The sequence below is a fragment of the Musca domestica genome, unplaced genomic scaffold (genome assembly GCF_030504385.1).
Source record: "Musca domestica strain aabys unplaced genomic scaffold, Musca_domestica.polishedcontigs.V.1.1 12, whole genome shotgun sequence".
Taxonomy (NCBI): Eukaryota; Metazoa; Arthropoda; class Insecta; order Diptera; family Muscidae; genus Musca; species Musca domestica.
In genome coordinates this window covers 4,597,667-4,611,487 of record NW_026712155.1, presented here as the reverse complement: position 1 = coordinate 4,611,487, position 13,821 = coordinate 4,597,667, and positions in this window count along the sequence as shown.

Below are 13,821 nucleotides of genomic sequence, written 5' to 3'. Positions count from 1 at the left end.
GTATATCCTCCTTTCATTCGCCTGAAAAACCTATTTACAGCCGCTAATAGAGACGCCAATAGAAGCACCTAACAGTCGCCCACTGAGACTCTTTTTAGTCGCTAATTAAGACTCCACCCAGTTGTATATAAGGCTCCTTGGAATCGCCTAGTGAGTTTCATTCTAGAGACCTCGCCTAGAGAAACTCCTTCTAGCCGACTACAGAGAGTCTCTTACAAGGCGCCTATAGAGACACTTCCTATGTTGATTTCAAGGCTCCTACAAATGATCCGTCCAATGAAAACTCCTATCACTTGCCAAAAAAAAAACTCCTTCCAGCCACATAAAATTACTCCTTCTAGACGCCTACAAATACCGTTTCCAGTCTCCTATAAAGAATCCTCCCAGTGGCTTATAAAGATTTCTTCCAATACTTGTTCTCATTGTCTTGAAAGACTCCTCCCAATCACCGACATATAATCCTTTCTTGGGTCTAGTTCCTCCAGACATTAGTAAAGTCTCCATCCATTCCTTCCATTCCATATCCTTTCTGAAGTCCCTTCAAGTCACTTGTTAGGACTTTTTCCAGTCCAGTTTAAGACTTCTTTTATTAGCCAATGAAGCCCCTCTATAGCCATCTGAAAAATGCCTACAAAGCTTCATCAATCAAGTCACATTCCCTAGAGTTTTCCATTCAAAATTCTGGCAAAGAAAACAACCATTGCTTTTTTACCTTACCCACTCAAGAAATTCCTCAATCATTCCCGCTATAAAACGCCTGCGTCATTCCAACAACGGGCATGGGAATGAGACAACAACAAGAGCAACAAGGAATATTTGCCAATCCCCCACTTGACAAGGACTGAATGCAAAGAAAGAAGACAGCTTCACTGTGTCATTGGCTGGATATTTTGCACAACCAGGCAGCTGGATGGAGGAGTAAGACAAGCAGGCAGGAGGAGAAGGCATGTTTATATGGGCCATAAATGGCCACAACAAGAAAACATGTCCAACAACCACAGACGAAGTTTTTGCCAATGTTGTTGTTGCTGTGTGTGGGTTCGTCGTGTGTTGTTGGCAAAGGCGTGTTGGAAATTGTGTTGCTTGGTGGCGGGCCAGGCGCACTGATGCCTGACTGCTGACTGGCTGGTTTGCATGTCTTGGCTGTGTGGACTTTGGTTGGCCATTTTCCATGAATGAAGGAAGGAAGAACAAACAGCCACACAACGCATATGAATGAATTGACTGACGGCTGCTTGGACCTGGTGGATGTGGACGTTGTTGCTGTTCACTCGGAAATGGTGATGGGCAAACAGACGGTGCGTCATGACTGTCTGCTGAAACCATAATTGCGCAGTTTGTGGCATGTGCGATATCCTGTTGCCAGTACAATTGTTACAAGGTGTAAAATTCTCTCTGTTAACAATTTTATGTGAGCTGATGCTTATGCTGCGGCTGGCTCGGATGAAGGAGTTTTGTGTTGGTTTTTTGGTTGCCTTTGGTCCAGTGGTTTGGTTGTAAGCCTTAACTCGTGTCGTCGTGGTCGTGTTCTGTTATCTGGGCCAATTTAAAAGAATTTTCTGTGATTTCCTTTGAAAAGCCGTTGGAAATCCGGAAACCGGATATCTTCAATAAATGTTGAATTGAATTTGAGTTTGGTGATTTCATAGATTTTTACGGTGCTTCAGTTGGGAGTGGGCATAAAAGGTCACAGCAGGATAGACCATTTGAATGAAGTTAACAAATGTTTTTATAAATGCATTTATTGCAAAGGGTTTGCAAATTTTCGGTAAATGGAAAAAAGTAACAACAACAATAAAATGTTAACATATCGCTTTGGCAGGGCAAGGGGTCGACATTGTCTAGAAATTTAGATATTTAGTTATTGTTTAGTTGTAATTGAAAAAAAAGCTGCAAAATTTCTTGCGTCACATGCCACAATTATCACCCGTTTTATTTCAAATTTATCAATAAGTCAACAAATGTCTGGAAATTGAAATTTATTTTTGGGAAACTACAGGAGTCCAGGGAGTAATTTCATACGTTTATTTCGATTAAGGGATTTATTTTAAGGATTCATACATTTTACGAATGCCGCAAATTTAATGAACATTTTGAACCGAAAATTATAGGACACGGGACATAAGCGATTTGGAAGCTAGAAATTAAATCGAAATCAGGAATTAGGAAATTATATGGTCGCCAAGGGATTGTAATATAATATAACAAGTAAAATAGTATCAGTCGGTTTTTCCGACAGATTTATGCTCCCAGCCAGTTATTTCAACTGTTAACTCTTTATGGGGGAGATTCCGAAGCAGTTGGCCAATTCGTATCTGACCTAAGACTGATATAAATATTACAGCGTGACAGATTTGGACATCGACATCGACTACTTCATTTACTTTATATGAAATATGTGCATATTTTTGGAAAATGTGGAAATATGCGTCAGATAACAGATACAGCGTACCGAGTATTTTCATACCTCATATAATGCAGATAAAAATATTGGTATGTGCAAAATTTGAAGGAAATCGAACATTTATTTCCAAATTTATGCGAAATCATAAATTCCGATAAATTACTTATTTATATCAGACTCCTGGTTAAAAGAAATATTTAGATATAGCAAGTTGTTAAGAATCACTGACTTGTTTCGCACGTTATGATAGCTTTAAGTATTGGAAATTGTGACCTTTTTGTGGGTGAAGTACCAGAAGGGGTTGACAGATGTATATCATCTTCACAACAGTTCTTGCGTTAACAAAAATATTTGGGTGTGAAATTTGAAGGGAGTTGGATGCTTATCTCGCTTTCTTTGAGTGTTTTGTTTTTCAAAATCTTGAATCCTATGTTAGGGAGGTACCTGAAGAAATGGTGCGATTTCTACCATCTTTATAACAGATTTTATTGAATAAAAGCAAAAAAATGTCGGAAATAGCATCAAATTTTAGAATAATTTTAGATTTGTTCGAATTGGTAACCTTTGGCACGAATTATGGCCTTCAAACGGCCAATGGACAGTCGTCACACGCTGCCCGAATGTTGCTCTGTGGTATTTTGGCCCATTCCCGGCGAAGCGCTTGCTTGAGGTAATCGACACTTTGGTGTTTTTTAGTGCCAACCTTGCTTTCCAAAATACTCCTGACAAAATAGTCCAATGGATTGGTATTCGGAGATTTTGGTGGTCATTGTTCGCTGAATATGAAGCGAGGAACCTCATTTTGTAACAATTCAGAATATTTTCACGATAATATTCGGCATTTATTCTGATGCCACGGTCGATTAATACGAGCGGAGAGCGACCATCACCATGGCCGGCGCTTGAGTTCTGGTGGCCAACGGAAGGTGCACATTTTCAGCTGACCTCTTTGGCAAATAAACACGACAATTTTGTTTGTTTACAAACTGCTGGACAACGAATGTTTTCTCATTGGAGAAAACCAAATTCGGCTGTTCACCACTTTCTGCGAAGCGAAGCAACTCTTTAGGTCTTTTGAGTCTATTTTCTTTCCGTTGCGGTGTAAGTTCTTGCACTTTTTGGAATTTCAATGTCTTTACCCCGAGCTCATTTTTCATTTTCGATATGTTCAGCTCACGAGCCACTGCGACGCGGGTTTCGATCAAGTCACTTCTTTACTTTTCGAACCATTTCTGCTGATGTTGCTGTTTTCTTCCTTGTCCACTTCCTTGACGTCAGGCTACGCTACCAGTATCACGGTAACGAGCGATGGTACGAGACACAAAAGATTTATTCACATTTAAATGCTGGAGTGCTATAACGATGGCCACTTGTGGTTTGCTATTTGATGTTCGTAATGGATGCTACAGCCTATGGCATCTGATTGTTTGTGCAGGTCCGTATTTTGATGATTTTAGCGACATTATTCACCGGAATTCTTTCAAATTTGGCATTTGAAGTTCGTAATGAATACTACAGCCTAAGACAGAAAATTGTCTGTGCAGGTCCACGTTTTCGTATAGTCCCCACATAACGATACCTCCCTATATTCGGTGTTTTGATGTTTTTAGCTACATTATTCACAGGAATTGTTTCAAATTTGGTACTTGAAGTTCGTATTAGATACTATAGCCTTAGACAGAAAATTGTCTGTGCAGGTCCACGTCTTCGTATATCCCCCATATAACCTTACCTCCTGATATTTGGTATTTTGATGATTTTAGCTACATTATTCACCGATTTTTTTTAAGTTTCGCATTTGAATATTGTAATGGCTTATGACAAAAGTTACCTATGCAGGTCCATGTCGTCGTATAGACCCTGATATAACAGCTACATTCGGTATTTTTAAAATTTTAACAGAATTTTTAACGTATTTTATTGTTTTTGAGAATTGCCAAATTCGTTCCAAAAGGAGGAGGGTATTCAAAGTTCGGCCCTGCCGCACATACAGATTTTTTACTTGTTTAAATGTATTTCAGGTCTCATTACGGTCGCTTGGTATTGGCCTGCGGTCGTTTGACATTAATTTAGAAGGGGTTTATTTACTTTCCAACGATTCTCTCAAAAAATAGGCTTTTTCGGTTCTCGTCGCTTTTAACAAATATTTTATATCCAATAGGGATAGCTACAACCTATAATTAAACACACCTTTATAATAGGGTTTTGTATTTCATTTTCCTTTATAACACCTTGCAAAATTTTGTTTGACCCTAAAAGCATTCCTCTTTACTTTTAGTATTACGAGAGTCCAGCTTTACGTTGTATTGTGATTTTGAGATGGAAAACTTGATTTTTGCAGATATGTGCTTTGATTCGAGTCTGGTCATGATTATGTATCTTCAAAATTTACGCCATATGTTACAAAGTATTTTGTTATTTTGGGTCGTCAATGGGTATTTTCACATGCTACAACTTATTGCCATAATCTATGCATTTTTATTATTATTTTTTTACAACAATTACATTTCATAATATTTACAATTTTTTTCCGACACCTTTTGTAAACTACTATAATTCTTCTTATTTCCAGATGGTCCGTTTGAAGGTCAAAGAAAGTGAAATCCATCCCACGTTCTGCAAAGAGTTTGTTAAGTAAGTCAGCTGCTTCATTTTTTTCAACATTTTCCTTTAAATCATCATTTCATAGAGGGCTCAGCTCAACTCCTTTTGGGCCAAATAATAAATCACCCAACATAAATCTGAGGAGTTAAACATTTAAAATGATTGCATTTAATCGTTCAACTGTCACATTTTAATAATTTCATGGTGCGATCGGTGACCAGCCTCCAGTGGCGCCCTTTGGCTAAAACTCATCAATAAATAACCATAACTACGAATCACAAAAAAAAAAAAAAGCAAAAGAAGAAATAGGAAGAGGCAACACAGCGAAGAAAATTCATAACTATAAGCAGACATATTTTATGCCGTTGAACTAAATCATTTTTAAGGTCTGCTAATGCAGCAAAGGAACCAAAGGAGTTGGGAGTGTTTGGTTGAGTGTTGTGCTTTTTGTAGGAAGGCTGTCCGGCACTGCTCTGCAATGCGGCTGCTGTTTATTACTTGCTCCTTGGCCACCAGCTATTTGTTTGCAACTACAAGTGCAATGAAATGGTTAAATGGCGTCTTAAATTCTAGTTTTGTAGACTTAAAACCAACGAAGCAGCTCAGAAGCATTTTGAAGTACGCTAGTCAATTTTTTTGAAATTATTTAAAATTAAGGTGGATTCAATTGAAGGAGTAAAAATTTGGTTTTTATTTTTTTTTTTGTAAGTCTGTTGTTTCTCGAAGCCTTGAAAAAAATTCAGTAAAGTTATATGTGTCTACAATCTATAACGCTCTATAAAGAATTTACAATTTGCTCATTGCTAGAATCAACCCGTAATCCCATTACGAATTCTACTAACGATTATTCATTTCTTTTCCGCTCGTTGGCATTGCCCTGGCATTGATCATGTTGTTTTATGTTATCCTTATGATACCTTATTTATCATTCGTCTGGTCAATTTTCAACAACATGTCCAGAATATTTATTCCATTTTTTTGTTTCTTGGCCCAAATGCAGAAAATGACTGCAGTTGTAGCTGTTATTTGGTTGAGTTCCAATCCGAAATGGAAATATTTATATGAGAGAGTTGCCAATACCGAATGTTAATTAGTTTGGGGAAAATGTGGAATTTTCTTTTTTGTTTAGAAAACATGGAGAATTGTAAAATGTCGTTCAGCTATATATGACCTGTAAAGAGATTTAGTTATTCTTTATACAGGAGATCAAAAAGATCTTCCGACCTGAAAAATAGTTCTTTTAGCAGAAAGGAGTATATTTCAATTTGCATTTTTTGAGAAGACCTTTAAAAGCTCGTCTATTAAATGCATACACACTGTTTTGTCCTTAGAGGAGACCTGCTTGTGTTAAATGTCTTACAGAAAATCTAGAAATGGGACCCATTTTTATAAAAAGCCTGGAAGAGGGCATATCTATATAAAAGGCATGTTTAAGGTCTTCTTTGTATAGAAGCATTTTTTCCTATAAATGTTTGGTTTTTTATCTTACCATCCCTCTAGAGAATAATTCAACAAAAGTAGACTTCTTACAGTTCTTCCATCTATGGAAGATTTGTCCAAGGAAATTTCATACAAGATCTGTTTAATTTTTTGTCTATTGAGGAATTCTTAAATATCTCCTTTCAATAGAGGGTGTATCAGGGGCCTTCTTTTTGTGGAAAACGAGGAAACATTTGTCTCTCAATATAATACAGGCCCTCTTCCCTTTTTTTAACAGAAGACCTGCGAAAGGTTTTTTCAGCAGATGTCCGGTAAAGGGTTTTTTCTATAGAAGACCTATAAAAAGCATCCTTTGTAAAGAAATGCCCATAAAAATACTTATTTTCTTCTTGCAGAAAACCTATAAAATTATGTTGGCTGTAGAAGACCTTAAAACACTGTTTTCCAAAGACCTGGAAAAGGAATTTTCTTAGAAGATATATAACAAGTCTTCTACCTAGAAAAGGCCTAGATGACTAAAATGACTTCGGTCCACAAAACACATAGAAAATACATTTTTTTTCTGTAGAAGACTCGGAAAATATTTTTCAATAGAATACCTCTTAAAGCCTTCCTCCTGAAGAAGACCTGTAAAAGGGATTCCATCTATAGAAGACCTATTAAAGGTCTACGCATGGAAAAACTGTAAAAATCTTTCTATGGAATACCTGTTTATTTTCTTATTCCATAGAGGATTTCTTAGAGATCTCCTAAATGGACTTCTTTCTGTAGAAGAGCTGTTAAATGTGTTTTTTCAATAGAAGACCTGCTCATCTTGTTCCTTCTAATAACTGTGAAAGTTCCTCATTCTATAGAATGCCCATACATTACATTACGGAAAGGTTTTTCAGGACCTGGGAAAAATACTTTTTTCTAAATTTTTTCCATCTTCATACAGATTAAAATTAACTTCTGTATAGATGACCGGTTAAAGGCCTTCTGTCTTAAAAAACTCAAAACTATAGAATCTTGTAAAATGTTTCCTTTAACAGAAGCTATCCTCTTTTCGTAGAAGACCTATAAAAGGCCTTCTTTCTATAGAAGACTTATAATAGTTCTTCTTTGGAAAGAATAAATGTTAAAGGTTTTATTTTTATAAAATGGACGAAGAATGTATTCTCTTTATAGAAGTTCTGTAAATACTTTTTTCTATAGATGATCTGAAAGAGGATTGCCTCCAAAAGGCCTCCTTTTTATGGAACAAATATCAAAGGTCTATTTGACCTATTTGTAAGATTTTTCTTTATAAGGACCTATAAAAAGTATCCTCTCTATGGAAAACTTGTAAATACCTTTCTTTCTATATATGACCTGTGAAAGACCTTTCTGTAGATGATATTCTTTTTATTGATCCTGATTTTATAGGCTATTGACGTTTTCCTATAGAGGACTTCTTGAAGATCATTATTTGAGTAACCTAAGAAACGTCTTTTCCTTGTAGGTGACACAAAGCATTCTTCCTACAGGAGACCTGTAACCTGCTTTTCTTTTTATAGAATTTTTGAATATTATTTGTTCCATTGAAAACCTATACAAAGTTCTGTCTTTTTAGAAGACTTGGAAATGTCTGTGAAAATTCTGTTCTCTATAGAAGGCCACTTAACGTTTTTTTCAATAACTGTAAAGGTCTTTTCTCTATGGGAGACATGAACCACATTCTCTTCTTAATCTGGAAAATGGTACGCTTTCTGTACAAGATTTTCTTTATAAAGTGGTCTGTAAAAAAACTTATTTTTATGAAATATTTGTAGAGGATCTCCTATTTATGAACCCTACAAAGATTACTTATATCTATAAAATGCCTGTGAATGGTTTTTTTAATAACGAGAATACCTCATACAAGTCTTCTTCTGATGGAACCCCTTTAATAGACCTTTCACAGAGTGAAGACCTTTTTAAATTTTCTATTTCTCCTTTGACAAATCGTTTAGAAGATAGGATCTTCTACAGGGTTGCCCATATTCGACGGACCTTTGGGACCTTTGGGCCCATTCCAATCGACGAGGCTTGTCCGCAGGCTTCAAACGCTGTATGTCATTAAGCAATGTGACATCTCTGTCAAAAGTTATGGCGTTGCCAGATGGGTCCGTCGAATATGGGCAACCCTGTACATGCCTTCTATAGATATTATATCTTTTATAGAACATCCGAAAAAAGTCGAATTGTATTGAAATCGTGGATATTTTCAATGTGTTTTCCATAGATATAAATCGTGAATTTTTTCAATTTACTCATGAATATAAATCTTGGATTTTTTAAAAATATTTCCCAATGAATTTTTCAAGGATGCAAATTGTGGATTTTTTTAATTTAACCGTGGTTATAAATCCTGGATTTTTTTAAAATATTTGCCAAGAATATTTTCAAGACTATTAATTGATGGTCTTTAAAAATATTTTCCATGGATGTATATCGTCGAATATTTTTAAAAATAAAAATCTTGGGTTTTTTTTTGAATATTTTCACAGGATATAATCAAAATTTATTTACGTTATTTTCCAAGGATATAAATCTTTAAAAGACAAAAATATGGCAACTCTCATATCCAATTATTTACCTAAAATTCATTCCAACTTCCTTGTTTTTGTGACTCCTCGATAAAACAAATAATTTTTATAGTCTACTTACAAATCTTCAAAGATGTTGCTTACAAATTTTCAGAATTTGGCATTCGTGTTTTGATTTTCTTTTGTTTTTATTTTTTTTTTTTTCGTTGGCGAATGCAAATCCCATAAAAAATAAATAAAATGTTTTGTCTTGCCAGCCAAAATAAATAAAAAGACAAAGGGAATCTAGAGCCGTTATGATGATTTTACTCTGTCGCTCGATGAGCCATGGCGAAGAGATTTAGTTTTGCTTCATCTTCATAATTTAAGCCATCCTCGGTGGTAGCGTGTTTATGGGCCATAATTCAAAATTTGGTCGATTTCAACAGACACATGTTTGGGGCGATATAAATATAAATGTCAAAGAAACTGCCAAGTTATTGGCAGAAAGCTTGTGTTTTATGTTGGGCGGTCGTCGTTGCGGAGGACAGCGAGAATGGAATTTTCAATATTTGTTTGTTCCTTAATTTAGAGTTTTTAATTAGAAGGATATATTCCAAAAGAAATGGAAATTATTGCAAAGTATTATAAAATCCAAGGGTTTCAATAACATTTATTGTTTCAAGTCAGTCATCTGTGCCACAACTACATGTTGCACGGAAGTATGTGGCTAACATCTCTATCCCTTTCCTCCGATGGGCATTCTTTGATTCAATATGAACATAAAAACGCTTTTAAGTCAATATTAACTGAGAATGGCTAGGCTGGCTAGGTTGGTCTATTGATGAGCGTTGCATATGAAAGGGAATTCCAGATTGTTGTTGTTCTCATTCCTGAGAGCTGAACTTGAACGCCCCAGGTGAACTTTTACTTTGTGGCTGCTGGGCAAAATTTGAAGCGTTTTTTCCTCTTGCTACTGCAAAAACTAATGCAAACACACACACACACACGACCATGCACTCAAACTCATACGCACATCAATGGGGGGCATTTATCCATTGATTACAGGAGGAGGATGTCCACTGCGAGTGTGTGTTGTAAGTAAGTAGTAACTCCTTTGAACACCAAATCCAAACAAAATTAATAAATTTGGTTACTATGGTGAATTATATCGAACAGATGTGAGGAAGCTGGGCAGGGTTAGGAGGGCCTTTTTGTAACTTATGCTTACAGAGGGTATATATATAGGTCTTCTATGGTCTTCTGTGGATAGAGGAGGTTTTCTGGGGACAAAAGAGGTCTTATGGGGACAAAAGAGGTCTTCTGTGGACAGAAGAGGTCTTCTGTGGACAGAAGAGGTCTTCTGTGGACAGAAGAGGTCTTCTGTGGACAGAAGAGGTCTTCTGTGGACAGAAGAGGTCTTCTGTGGAGAGAGGAGGTCTTCTGTGGACAGAAGAGATCTTCTGTGGAGAGAAGAGATCTTCTGTGGACAGAAGAGGTCCTCTGTGGACAGAAGAGGTCTTCTATGGACAAAAGAGGTCTTCTGTGGACAGAAAATGTCTTCTGTGCACAGAAGAGGACTTCTGTGGACAGAAGAGGTCTGCTGTGGACAGAAGAGGTCTGCTGTGGACAGAAGAGGTCTGCTGTGGACAGAAGAGGTCTTCTGTGTACAGAAGAGGTCTTCTGTGGACAGAAGAGGTCTTCTGTGGACAGAAGAGGTCTTCTGTGGACAGAAGAGGTCTTCTGTGGACAGAAGAGGTCTTCTGTGGACAGAAGAGGTCTTCTGTGGACAGAAGAGGTCTTCTGTGGACAGAAGAGGTCTTCTGTGGACAGAAGAGGTCTTCTGTGGACAGAAGAGGTCTTCTGTGGACAGAAGAGGTCTTCTGTGGACAGAAGAGGTCTTCTGTGGACAGAAGAGGTCTTCTGTGGACAGAAGAGGTCTTCTGTGGACAGAAGAGGTCTTCTGTGGACAGAAGAGGTCTTCTGTGGACAGAAGAGGTCTTCTGGGGACAGAAGAGATCTTCTGTGGACAAAGGAGGTCTTCTGTGGACAGAAGAGGTCTTCTGTGGACAGAAGAGGTCTTCTGTGGACAGAAGAGGTCTTCTGTGGACAGAAGAGGTCTTCTGTGGACAGAATAGGTCTTCTGTGGACAGAAGAGGTCTTCTGTGGATAGAAGAGGTCTTCTGTAGACAGAAGAGGTTTTCTGTGGACAGCTGAGGTCTTCTGTGCACAGCTGAGGTCTTCTGTGGACAGAAGAGGTCTCCTATGGACAGAAGAGGCCTTCCGTGGACAGAAGATGTTTTCTGCGGACAGAAGAGGTCTTCTGTGAACAGAAGCGGTCTTCTGTGGACAGAAGCGGTCTTCTGTGGACAGAAGCGGCTTTCTGTGGACAGAAGCGGTCTTCTGTGGACAGACGATGGCTTCTGTGGACAGAAGAGGTCTTCTGTGAATAGAAGAGGTCTTCTGTTGACCGAAGAGGTCTTCTGTTGACAAAAGAGGTCTTCTGTGGACAGAAGAAGAGGTCTCCTGTGGACAGAAGAAGAGGTCTCCTGTGGACAGAAGAGGTCTTCTGTGGACAGAAGAAGAGGTCTTCTGTGGACAGAAGAAGAGGTCCTCTGTGGACAGAAGAGGTCTTCTGTGGACAGAAGAGGTCTTCTGTGGACAGAAGAGGTCTTCTGTGGACAGAAGAGGTCTTCTGTGGACAGAAGAGGTCTTCTGGGGACAGAAGAGATCTTCTGTGGACAAAGGAGGTCTTCTGTGGACAGAAGAGGTCTTCTGTGGACAGAAGAGGTCTTCTGTGGACAGAAGAGGTCTTCTGTGGACAGAAGAGGTCTTCTGTGGACAGAAGAGGTCTTCTGTTGACCGATGAGGTCTTCTGTTGACAAAAGAGGTCTTCTGTGGACAGAAGAAGAGGTCTCCTGTGGACAGAAGAAGAGGTCTCCTGTGGACAGAAGAGGTCTTCTGTGGACAGAAGAAGAGGTCTTCTGTGGACAGAAGAAGAGGTCCTCTGTGGACAGAAGAGGTCTTCTGTGGACAGAAGAGGTCTTCTGTGGACAGAAGAGGTCTTCTGTGGACAGAAGAGGTCTTCTGTGGACAGAAGAGGTCTTCTGGGGACAGAAGAGATCTTCTGTGGACAAAGGAGGTCTTCTGTGGACAGAAGAGGTCTTCTGTGGACAGAAGAGGTCTTCTGTGGACAGAAGAGGTCTTCTGTGGACAGAAGAGGTCTTCTGTGGACAGAAGAGGTCTTCTGTGGACAGAATAGGTCTTCTGTGGACAGAAGAGGTCTTCTGTGGACAGAAGAGGTCTTCTGTGGACAGAAGAGGTTTTCTGTGGACAGCTGAGGTCTTCTGTGGACAGCTGAGGTCTTCTGTGGACAGAAGAGGTCTCCTATGGACAGAAGAGGCCTTCCGTGGACAGAAGATGTTTTCTGCGGACAGAAGAGGTCTTCTGTGAACAGAAGCGGTCTTCTGTGGACAGAAGCGGTCTTCTGTGGACAGAAGCGGCTTTCTGTGGACAGAAGCGGTCTTCTGTGGACAGACGATGGCTTCTGTGGACAGAAGAGGTCTTCTGTGAATAGAAGAGGTCTTCTGTTGACAGAAGAGGTCTTCTGTTGACAAAAGAGGTCTTCTGTGGACAGAAGAAGAGGTCTCCTGTGGACAGAAGAAGAGGTCTCCTGTGGACAGAAGAGGTCTTCTGTGGACAGAAGAAGAGGTCTTCTGTGGACAGAAGAAGAGGTCCTCTGTGGACAGAAGAGGTCTTCTGTGGACAGAAGAGGTCTTCTGTGGACAGAAGAGGTCTTCTGTGGACAGAAGAGGTCTTCTGTGGACAGAAGAGGTCTTCTGTGAATAGAAGAGGTCTTCTGTGAATAGAAGAAGTCTTCTGTGAATAGAAGAGGTCTTCTGTGAATAGAAGAGGTCTTCTGTGGATAGAAGAGATCTTCTGTGGACGGAAGAGGTCTTCTGTGGACGGAAGAGGTCTTCTGTGGACAGAAGAGGTCTTCTGCGGAACAAAGAGGTCTTTTGCGGAACAAAGAGGTCTTCTGTGAACGGAAGAGGTCTTCTGTGAATAGAAGAGGTCTTCTGTGGACAGAATAGGTCTTCTGTGGACAGAAGAGGTCTTCTGTGGACAGAAGAGGTCTTCTGTGGATAGAAGATGTTTTCTGTGGGCGAAAGAGGTCTTCTGTGGATAGAAGATGTTTTGTGTGGTAGTACTTTTATCATTGTGAAGTTTTAAAAGGCCCGATCAGCTACCCTTGCTTTTAATTCTACCCATGCCTCCGTATCTCAACTTCATAAATGTTGCAGTAGCTGCCTGGGCTGCAAGGTTGTGGTGGTAACAAAATTTCATTAGTTCCCTCTGTTTCTTCCCTCTTGCTGTTACTCTCCCATAATCGTAATTATGAACAATTTCGCTTTTGCTATTGTTGTTGCCATTATCCTTCGTGTGTTGCATCACAAAGGAAGTCCTTCGTTCTATTCCTGCGCCATTGTTTTGTCATTTTTTTTGTATTTTGCTTTACTATTCAACTTTGAAAATAGAAGCGCGAATATTTCACCAAAGTCAGAACAAATGTCACATATGTTCGAAAAAACGTTGTTGAGAGCCCAACAAAAATAGAAAAAAAAAACAACAACAATAAGAACAACAGCAACAACCAATGGAGACGATGGGAAGGCTCAAACAATGAAAGTTATTTTAATAAATTTCGTTAAGGAGGCGTAACAGGAGTTTTTGGAGTATCTACGTCCTGTGGAGTTAATAAAACGTTATTAAAAATATGTTCAGTTCGGGTTTGTTTTGAATTTGATTTTTTTTTCTTTTTGGTGTTCAAAAATAATTTTGCAGTGA